The following is a 10,722-nucleotide window of genomic DNA, read 5'->3' on the forward strand; positions in this document are numbered from 1 at the left end:
AGTCAGTATCTGTGGATGGGAATGAACAGTCAGTGTCAGTCAGTATCTGTGGAGGGATCGGAACAGTCAGTGTCAGTCAGTATCTGTAGAGGGAATGAACAGTCAGTGTCAGTCAGTATCTGTGGAAGGGATGAACAGTCAGTGTCAGTCAGTATCTGTGGAGGGATCGGAACAGTCAGTGTCAGTCAGTATCTGTGGAGGGATCAGAACAGTCAGTGTCAGTCTGTATCTGTGGAGGGAATGAACAGTCAGTGTCAGTCAGTATCTGTGGAGAGGAATGAACAGTCAGTGTCAGTCAGTATCTATGGAGAATGAACAGTCTGTGTCAGTCAGTATCTGTGGAGGGATCGGAACAGTCAGTGTCAGTCAGTATCTATGGAGAATGAACAGTCAGTGTCAGTCAGTATCTGTGGAGAGGAATGAACAGTCAGTGTCAGTCAGTATCTGTGGTGGAGAATGAACAGTCAGTGTCAGTCAGTATCTGTGGAGGGATCGGAACAGTCAGTGTCAGTCAGTATCTGTGGAGAATGAACAGTCAGTGTCAGTCAGTATCTGTGGAGGGATCGGAACAGTCAGTGTCAGTCAGTATCTGTGGAGGGATCGGAACAGTCAGTGTCAGTCAGTATCTGTGGAGAATGAACAGTCAGTGTCAGTCAGTATCTGTGGAGGGATCAGAACAGTCAGTGTCAGTCAGTATCTGTGGAGAATGAACAGTCAGTGTCAGTCAGTATCTGTGGAGGGGAATGAACAGTCAGTGTCAGTCAGTATCTGTGGAGGGAATGAACAGTCAGTGTCAGTCAGTATCTGTGGAGAGGAATGAACAGTCAGTGTCAGTCAGTATCTGTGGAGGGATCGGAACAGTCAGTGTCAGTCAGTATCTGTGGAGGGATCGGAACAGTCAGTGTCAGTCAGTATCTGTGGAGAATGAACAGTCAGTGTCAGTCAGTATCTGTGGACGGGAATGAACAGTCAGTGTCAGTCAGTATCTGTGGGGGGATCAGAACAGTCAGTGTCATTCAGTATCTGTGGAGAATGAGCAGTCAGTGTCAGTCAGTATCTGTGGAGGGATCGGAACAGACAGTGTCAGTCAGTATCTGTGGAGGGATCGGAACAGTCAGTGTCAGTCAGTATCTTGGAGGGAATGAACAGTCAGTGTCAGTCAGTATCTGTGGAGAATGAACAGTCAGTGTCATTCAGTATCTGTGGAGAATGAGCAGTCAGTGTCAGTCAGTATCTGTGGAGGGATCGGAACAGACAGTGTCAGTCAGTATCTGTGGAGGGATCGGAACAGTCAGTGTCAGTCAGTATCTGTGGAGAATGAACAGTCAGTGTCAGTCAGTATCTGTGGAGGGGAATGAACAGTCAGTGTCAGTCAGTATCTGTGGAGAATGAACAGTCAGTGTAAGTCAGTATCTGTGGAGAATGAACAGTCAGTGTCAGTCAGTATCTGTGGAGGGATCGGAACAGTCAGTGTCAGTCAGTATCTGTGGAGGGAATGAACAGTCAGTGTCAGTCAGTATCTGTGGAGAATGAACAGTCAGTGTCAGTCAGTATCTGTGGAGGGATCGGAACAGTCAGTGTCAGTCAGTATCTGCGGAGGGAATGAACAGTCAGTGTCAGTCAGTATCTGTGGAGGGATCGGAACAGTCAGTGTCAGTCAGTATCTGCGGAGGGAATGAACAGTCAGTGTCAGTCAGTATCTGTGGAGGGAATGAACAGTCTGTGTCAGTCAGTATCTGTGGAGGGATCGGAACAGTCAGTGTCAGTCAGTATCTGTGGAGAATGAACAGTCAGTGTCAGTCAGTATCTGTGGAGGGATCGGAACAGTCAGTGTCAGTCAGTATCTGTGGAGGGGAATGAACAGTCAGTGTCAGTCAGTATCTGTGGAGGGATCGGAACAGTCAGTGTCAGTCTGTATCTGTGGAGGGAATGAACAGTCAGTGTCAGTCAGTATCTGTGGAGGGGAATGAACAGTCAGTGTCAGTCAGTATCTGTGGAGGGATCTGAACAGTCAGTGTCAGTCAGTATCTGTGGAGGGATCGGAACAGTCAGTGTCAGTCAGTATCTGTGGAGGGGAATGAACAGTCAGTGTCAGTCAGTATCTGTGGAGAATGAACAGTCAGTGTCAGTCAGTATCTGTGGAGAATGAACAGTCAGTGTCAGTCAGTATCTGTGGAGGGATCAGAACAGTCAGTGTCAGTCAGTATCTGTGGAGAATGAACAGTAAGTGTCAGTCAGTATCTGTGGAGGGATCTGAACAGTCAGTGTCAGTCAGTATCTGCGGAGGGAATGAACAGTCAGTATCTGTGGAGGGAATGAACAGTCAGTATCTGTGGAGGGAATGAACAGTCAGTATCTGCGGAGGGAATGAACAGTCAGTATCTGCGGAGGGAATGAACAGTCAGTATCTGTGGAGGGAATGAACAGTCAGTATCTGTGGAGGGAATGAACAGTCAGTATCTGCGGAGGGAATGAACAGTCAGTATCAGTCAGTATCTGTGGAGGGGAATGAACAGTCAGTGTCAGTCAGTATCTGTGGAGAATGAACAGTCAGTGTCAGTCAGTATCTGTGGAGAATGAACAGTCAGTGTCAGTCAGTATCTGTGGAGGGAATGAACAGTCAGTGTCAGTCAGTATCTGTGGAGAATGAACAGTAAGTGTCAGTCAGTATCTGTGGAGGGATCTGAACAGTCAGTGTCAGTCAGTATCTGCGGAGGGAATGAACAGTCAGTATCTGTGGAGGGAATGAACAGTCAGTATCTGCGGAGGGAATGAACAGTCAGTATCTGCGGAGGGAATGAACAGTCAGTATCTGTGGAGGGATCGGAACAGTCAGTGTCAGTCAGTATCTGCGGAGGGAATGAACAGTCAGTGTCAGTCAGTATCTGTGGAGGGATCGGAACAGTCAGTGTCAGTCAGTATCTGTGGAGGGATCGGAACAGTCAGTGTCAGTCAGTATCTGTGGAGAGGAATGAACAGTCAGTGTCAGTCAGTATCTGTGGAGGGATCGGAACAGTCAGTGTCAGTCAGTATCTGTGGAGAGGAATGAACAGTCAGTGTCAGTCAGTATCTGTGGAGAGGAATGAACAGTCAGTGTCAGTCAGTATCTGTGGAGGGGAATGAACAGTCAGTGTCAGTCAGTATCTGTGGAGAGGAATGAACAGTCATTGTCAGTCAGTATCTGTGGAGGGGAATGAACAGACAGTGTCAGTCAGTATCTGTGGAGAATGAACAGTCAGTGTCAGTCAGTATCTGTGGAGGGATCGGAACAGACAGTGTCAGTCAGTATCTGTGGTGGAGAATGAACAGTCAGTGTCAGTCAGTATCTGTGGAGAGGAATGAACAGTCAGTGTCAGTCAGTATCTGTGGAGGGATCAGAACAGTCAGTGTCAGTCTGTATCTGTGGAGAGGAATGAACAGTCAGTGTCAGTCAGTATCTGTGGAGAATGAACAGTCAGTGTCAGTCAGTATCTGTGGAGGGATCGGAACAGTCAGTGTAAGTCAGTATCTGTGGAGGGGAATGAACAGTCAGTGTCAGTCAGTATCTGTGGAGGGATCGGAACAGTCAGTGTCAGTCAGTATCTGTGGAGGGGAATGAACAGTCAGTGTCAGTCAGTATCTGTGGAGGGGAATGAACAGTCAGTGTCAGTCAGTATCTGTGGAGGGAATGAACAGTCAGTGTCAGTCAGTATCTGTGGAGGGAATGAACAGTCAGTGTCAGTCAGTATCTGTGGAGAGGAATGAACAGTCAGTGTCAGTCTGTATCTGTGGAGAGGAATGAACAGTCATTGTCAGTCAGTATCTGTGGAAGGGAATGAACAGTCAGTGTCAGTCAGTATCTGTGGGGGGATCAGAACAGTCAGTGTCAGTCAGTATCTGTGGAGGGGAATGAACAGTCAGTGTCAGTCAGTATCTGTGGAGGGGAATGAACAGTCAGTGTCAGTCAGTATCTGTGGAAGGGAATGAACAGTCAGTGTCAGTCAGTATCTGTGGAGAATGAACAGTCAGTGTCAGTCAGTATCTGTGGAGAATGAACAGTCAGTGTCAGTCAGTATCTGTGGAAGGGAATGAACAGTCAGTGTCAGTCAGTATCTGTGGAGAGGAATGAACAGTCAGTGTCAGTCAGTATCTGTGGAGAGGAATGAACAGTCTGTGTCAGTCAGTATCTGTGGAGAATGAACAGTCAGTGTCAGTCAGTATCTGTGGAGGGGAATGAACAGTCAGTGTCAGTCAGTATCTGTGGAGAATGAACAGTCAGTGTAAGTCAGTATCTGTGGAGGGGATGAACAGTCAGTGTCAGTCAGTATCTGTGGAGAGGAATGAACAGTCAGTGTCAGTCAGTATCTGTGGAGAATGAACAGTCAGTGTCAGTCAGTATCTGTGGAGGGAATGAACAGTCAGTGTCAGTCAGTATCTGTGGAGGGGAATGAACAGTCAGTGTCAGTCAGTATCTGTGGAGGGGAATGAACAGTCAGTGTCAGTCAGTATCTGTGGAGAATGAACAGTCAGTGTCAGTCAGTATCTGTGGAGAATGAACAGTCAGTGTCAGTCAGTATCTGTGGAGGGAATGAACAGTCAGTGTCAGTCAGTATCTGTGGAGGGGAATGAACAGTCAGTGTCAGTCAGTATCTGTGGAGAATGAACAGTCAGTGTCAGTCAGTATCTGTGGAGAATGAACAGTCAGTGTCAGTCAGTATCTGTGGAGGGGAATGAACAGTCAGTGTCAGTCAGTATCTGTGGAGAATGAACAGTCAGTGTAAGTCAGTATCTGTGGAAGGGAATGAACAGTCAGTGTCAGTCAGTATCTGTGGAGGGGAATGAACAGTCAGTGTCAGTCAGTATCTGTGGAGAATGAACAGTCAGTGTAAGTCAGTATCTGTGGAAGGGAATGAACAGTCAGTGTCAGTCAGTATCTGTGGAGGGGAATGAACAGTCAGTGTCAGTCAGTATCTGTGGAGGGATCGGAACAGTCTGTGTCAGTCAGTATCTGTGGAGAATGAACAGTCAGTGTCAGTCAGTATCTGTGGAGGGGAATGAACAGTCAGTGTCAGTCAGTATCTGTGGAGAATGAACAGTCAGTGTCAGTCAGTATCTGTGGAAGGGATGAACAGTCAGTGTCAGTCAGTATCTGTGGAGAATGAACAGTCAGTGTAAGTCAGTATCTGTGGAGGGATCGGAACAGTCAGTGTCAGTCTGTATCTGTGGAGGGATCGGTACAGTCAGTGTCAGTCAGTATCTGTGGAGGGAATGAACAGTCAGTGTCAGTCAGTATCTGTGGAGAATGAACAGTCAGTGTCAGTCAGTATCTGTGGAGGGGAATGAACAGTCAGTGTCAGTCAGTATCTGTGGAGGGATCGGAACAGTCAGTGTCAGTCAGTATCTGTGGAGAGGAATGAACAGTCAGTGTCAGTCAGTATCTGTGGAGAATGAACAGTCAGTGTAAGTCAGTATCTGTGGAAGGGAATGAACAGTCAGTGTCAGTCAGTATCTGTGGAGGGATCGGAACAGTCAGTGTCAGTCAGTATCTGTGGAGAGGAATGAACAGTCAGTGTCAGTCAGTATCTGTGGAGAATGAACAGTCAGTGTAAGTCAGTATCTGTGGAAGGGAATGAACAGTCAGTGTCAGTCAGTATCTGTGGAGGGAATGAACAGTCAGTGTCAGTCAGTATCTGTGGAGGGATCAGAACAGTCAGTGTCAGTCTGTATCTGTGGAGGGAATGAACAGTCAGTGTAAGTCAGTATCTGTGGAAGGGAATGAACAGTCAGTGTCAGTCAGTATCTGTGGAGGGATCGGAACAGTCAGTGTCAGTCAGTATCTGTGGAGGGATCGGAACAGTCAGTGTCAGTCAGTATCTGTGGAGGGAATGAACAGTCAGTATCTGTGGAGGGAATGAACAGTCAGTGTCAGTCAGTATCTGTGGAGAGGAATGAACGATCAGTGTCAGTCAGTATCTGTGGAGGGATCAGAACAGTCAGTGTCAGTCAGTATCTGTGGAGAGGAATGAACAGTCAGTGTCAGTCAGTATCTGTGGAGGGATCGGAACAGTCAGTGTCAGTCAGTATCTGTGGAGAGGAATGAACAGTCAGTGTCAGTCAGTATCTGTGGAGGGAATGAACAGTCAGTGTCAGTCAGTATCTGTGGAGGGGAATGAACAGTCAGTGTCAGTCAGTATCTGTGGAGAATGAACAGTCAGTGTCAGTCTGTATCTGTGGAGGGATCGGAACAGTCAGTGTCAGTCAGTATCTGTGGAGAGGAATGAACAGTCAGTGTCAGTCAGTATCTGTGGAGAGGAATGAACAGTCAGTGTCAGTCTGTATCTGTGGAGGGATCGGAACAGTCATTGTCAGTCAGTATCTGTGGAGGGGAATGAACAGTCAGTGTCAGTCAGTATCTTTGGAGGGAATGAACAGTCAGTGTCAGTCAGTATCTGTGGAGGGGAATGAACAGTCAGTGTCAGTCAGTATCTGTGGAGGGGAATGAACAGTCAGTGTCAGTCAGTATCTGTGGAGGGAATGAACAGTCAGTGTCAGTCAGTATCTGTGGAGGGGAATGAACAGTCAGTGTCAGTCAGTATCTGTGGAGGGAATGAACAGTCAGTGTCAGTCAGTATCTTTGGAGGGAATGAACAGTCAGTGTCAGTCAGTATCTGTGGAGGGAATGAACAGTCAGTGTCAGTCAGTATCTTTGGAGGGAATGAACAGTCAGTGTCAGTCAGTATCTGTGGAGGGAATGAACAGTCAGTGTCAGTCTGTATCTGTGGAGAGGAATGAACAGTCAGTGTCAGTCAGTATCTGTGGAGGGAATGAACAGTCAGTGTCAGTCAGTATCTTTGGAGGGAATGAACAGTCAGTGTCAGTCAGTATCTGTGGAGGGAATGAACAGTCAGTGTCAGTCAGTATCTTTGGAGGGAATGAACAGTCAGTGTCAGTCAGTATCTGTGGAGGGAATGAACAGTCAGTGTCAGTCAGTATCTTTGGAGGGAATGAACAGTCAGTGTCAGTCAGTATCTTTGGAGGGAATGAACAGTCAGTGTCAGTCTGTATCTGTGGAGAGGAATGAACAGTCAGTGTCAGTCAGTATCTGTGGAGGGAATGAACAGTCAGTGTCAGTCAGTATCTTTGGAGGGAATGAACAGTCAGTGTCAGTCAGTATCTGTGGAGGGAATGAACAGTCAGTGTCAGTCAGTATCTTTGGAGGGAATGAACAGTCAGTGTCAGTCAGTATCTGTGGAGGGAATGAACAGTCAGTGTCAGTCAGTATCTTTGGAGGGAATGAACAGTCAGTGTCAGTCAGTATCTTTGGAGGGAATGAACAGTCAGTGTCAGTCAGTATCTGTGGTGGAGAATGAACAGTCAGTGTCAGTCAGTATCTGTGGAGGGAATGAACAGTCAGTGTCAGTCAGTATCTGTGGAGGGAATGAACAGTCAGTGTCAGTCAGTATCTGTGGAGGGAATGAACAGTCAGTGTCAGTCAGTATCTTTGGAGGGAATGAACAGTCAGTGTCAGTCAGTATCTGTGGTGGAGAATGAACAGTCAGTGTCAGTCAGTATCTGTGGAGGGAATGAACAGTCAGTGTCAGTCAGTATCTGTGGAGGGAATGAACAGTCAGTGTCAGTCAGTATCTGTGGAGGGAATGAACAGTCAGTGTCAGTCAGTATCTGTGGAAGGGAATGAACAGTCAGTGTCAGTCAGTATCTGTGGAGAATGAACAGTCAGTGTCAGTCAGTATCTGTGGAGGGAATGAACAGTCAGTGTCAGTCAGTATCTGTGGAAGGGAATGAACAGTCAGTGTCAGTCAGTATCTGTGGAGAATGAACAGTCAGTGTCAGTCAGTATCTGTGGAGAATGAACAGTCAGTGTCAGTCAGTATCTGTGGAGGGATCGGAACAGTCAGTGTCAGTCAGTATCTGTGGAGGGATCGGAACAGTCAGTGTCAGTCAGTATCTGTGGAGGGAATGAACAGTCAGTGTCAGTCAGTATCTGTTGAGGGATCGGAACAGTCAGTGTCAGTCAGTATCTGTGGAGGGATCGGAACAGTCAGTGTCAGTCAGTATCTGTTGAGGGAATGAACAGTCAGTATCTGTGGAGGGAATGAACAGTCAGTGTTTCACCTTGACACTCTTCATCTGGACTGATCTTCAACGCATATCATCCTCTCTTCATTTCTTTCCGGAGACGTTCCCTGAGGCTGATCGGCTGCGTTAATTGAGCATCTAGTGTGTTTTTCCCATTGCATAAACGTTGGTTAAGTGAGCTTGTTTTGTTGGGAAGAAATTTAAAGATTTGATCAGGTCAGTGCCGCTGATCACCTGGTCTGTTACTATCCGAGTACACAGAGTGTGTATGGACAACCTCACGGGTTTCAACACTACCAAACCCCAGGAATGGAAGAGCGGCCAGTGACAGTCACAAAACTGACCAACAAATAAGGCTGGATGGTCAAGCAAGGCCAACGCCAGTCTGGAGGATAACAGGTAGACTTTACCTATCCCCGAATTGGTGGCTACAATCATGCGCGTCCTTCTGAGAGAGTTACAAAGAGGCAAATTACGGTCACTAAGCCACGGTTTCCCATTCACCTTACTGGGAAAAGACAACTTTTTACTGACAACTCGTTAGACTAGAGAGTTTTTACAAACCCGACGTGCGTTCTACGCAGACAACAGATGTCAGGAGCACCGTCACAAAGAACCCCAGTGTCTCCTTTACCCCAATGTCTCCTTTACCCCACTTCTTTTCAATGTCCCCGTCTTTCTTTCCGGACTCGAAGTGGTCCGTGTTATCCGGTGTTACCTGTAGGGGAGCGGGACAGCTACAGTGATCACGGGCCAGAGCTGGAGCCGGTGCGGACGGACCGGGGAAGCTGGCAGCACTGGTGCCCGTGCCTGAGGAAGGGTCAGCGAGGTCGCGGGCTCCCACACCGGCCGCAGTCAGTCTGGGCACACCCACCAAAGACAGCCGGGACACTCGCTCTGTGCCTCTTCTCAATACAGGGGGTCTAACTTTTGCAAACCAAAACCACCGCTGCAGCAACACAAAACTCTGGAAAACCCGACCGAGCCCCATTAACAACAGTCAACTGTGTACCCACCGTCACCCTGCCACTCAGCGATCCCACGCAGAAATGTGCTCAGCTCCGAAAACTCACATTTAAACGCACTTCAATTACTCTCACATCCTTCCTTTGTGGGCGCAACATCACTTCCCGTAAACCGGCTCCTCCCTCCTTCGCCACTGTTCGTTGTGTGACCGCCCAGCTCGGACGCACGCCGGGGCTTGCACTGCGGAGCCACATCTCCAGTGCTGGGTTTACGCTGACCATGTTCCGACAGTGCCTGTCTACTTGAACAGAGAACAGCTACCTCGCTCAATCAGTACACCGTCTTAGGCCAGCTTTCACTTGTGATGTCCTCCGATGGGCTTGTCACCATCCCAGAGAGTGTTGCAGATGTCACTGTGGGCAGTTCGGAGCCGGGATGGGTACTTGAATCGCTCTGTTTTTGGCACGTGTACCGAGATAACAGTGAAAGAACTTTTGCCTATCAGGCAGACAGGTCACTCCATACACGAGTACACGGTGGTAGTAAAAACGGAGCGCAGAATATAGTCTTACAGTTACAGAGAGAGTGCAGTGTAGGTGGACAGCTACACCGGGAGAATAAAAGTTCATCTTTACCGGTAGAGGTGTTTTCTCGATCTTTCGATCTACCTGGTCATTGCTGTGCGCCTTGTTGTCGACCCGCACTGTGCTCCAAACTCCAGCCTGTTTCACCGAAACATCGATATCTTTCCGCAGTTTAAGGCTTGTCCTCCACACTGTGAACGCCGGCATCAGTCCTTATACAAAAACCACGTACTTGCAGATTTTACCTCCTGCCGCTAGGTCCATTCATGCATGTATAGTACAAACAGTAATGGTCCCTCTGCAATACTATGCAACAAGTCATAGAGACATGCTTCTGCCATCGTCCTCTGAGTTAGTTTGCCAAATTGCCCTGGACCACAAGTGGATCTCCCATGTGGAACATAGTCAAAGGCTTTGCTAAAGTCCATGTAAACCAGATCAACTGCTTTGCCCTCATCAAAGCATTCTGCTAAATCTTCAAGGCATTTAATCAATTTGGTCAGGCAGGATCTGCCTAGGACTGAACAGTCTCTGCCTACCTCTGAACAGTCGCTGCCTACCCCTGAACAGTATCTGCCTAGGTCTGAACAGTCTCTGCCTACCCCTGAACAGTCTCTGCCTAGGTCTGAACAGTCTCTGCCTACCCCTGAACAGTCTCTCCCTACCTCTGAACAGTCTCTGCCTAGGTCTGAACAGTCTCTGCCTAGGTCTGAACAGTCTCTGCCTACCTCTGAACAGTCTCTGACTACCTCTGAACAGTCTCTGCCAAGGTCTGAACAGTCTCTGCCTACCCCTGAACAGTCTCTGCCAAGGTCTGAACAGTCTCTGCCTACCCCTGAACAGTCTCTGCCTACCCCTGAACAGTCTCTGCCTACCCCTGAACAGTCTCTCCCTACCTCTGAACAGTCGCTGCCTACCCCTGAACAGTCTCTGCCCAGGTCTGAACAGTCTCTGCCTACCCCTGAACAGTATCTGCCTAGGTCTGAACAGTCTCTGCATGCCACTGAACAGTCTCTGCCTAGGTCTGAACAGTCTCTGCCTACCTCTGAACAGTCTCTGCCTACCCCTGAACAGTATCTGCCTAGGTCTGAACAGT

At 48.1% G+C, this 10,722-nt stretch overlaps 1 protein-coding gene across 4 annotated transcripts in view; it reads right to left on the bottom strand.

Moving 5' to 3' along the window:
• The window catches only part of rab27a (RAB27A, member RAS oncogene family), a 203,220-nt gene extending 193,991 nt beyond the window's left edge, over positions 1 to 9,229 (bottom strand). The window contains exons 1-2 of one of the 4 annotated variants that reach the window (XM_073032875.1): positions 9,093 to 9,135; positions 8,113 to 8,255 (exon numbers count right to left, since the gene is read on the bottom strand). The gene's annotated coding sequence lies outside the window, so the exon portion shown is untranslated. Of the gene's footprint in view, positions 1 to 8,112; positions 8,256 to 9,092 lie in introns of all 4 variants that reach the window. The other 3 variants (XM_073032874.1, XM_073032876.1, XM_073032878.1) reach the window with 3 other exon arrangements.
• Positions 9,230 to 10,722: the final 1,493 nt, after the last annotated feature.

The sequence above is a fragment of the Hemitrygon akajei genome, chromosome 30 (genome assembly GCF_048418815.1).
Source record: "Hemitrygon akajei chromosome 30, sHemAka1.3, whole genome shotgun sequence".
In the NCBI taxonomy this organism is placed as follows: domain Eukaryota; kingdom Metazoa; phylum Chordata; class Chondrichthyes; order Myliobatiformes; family Dasyatidae; genus Hemitrygon; species Hemitrygon akajei.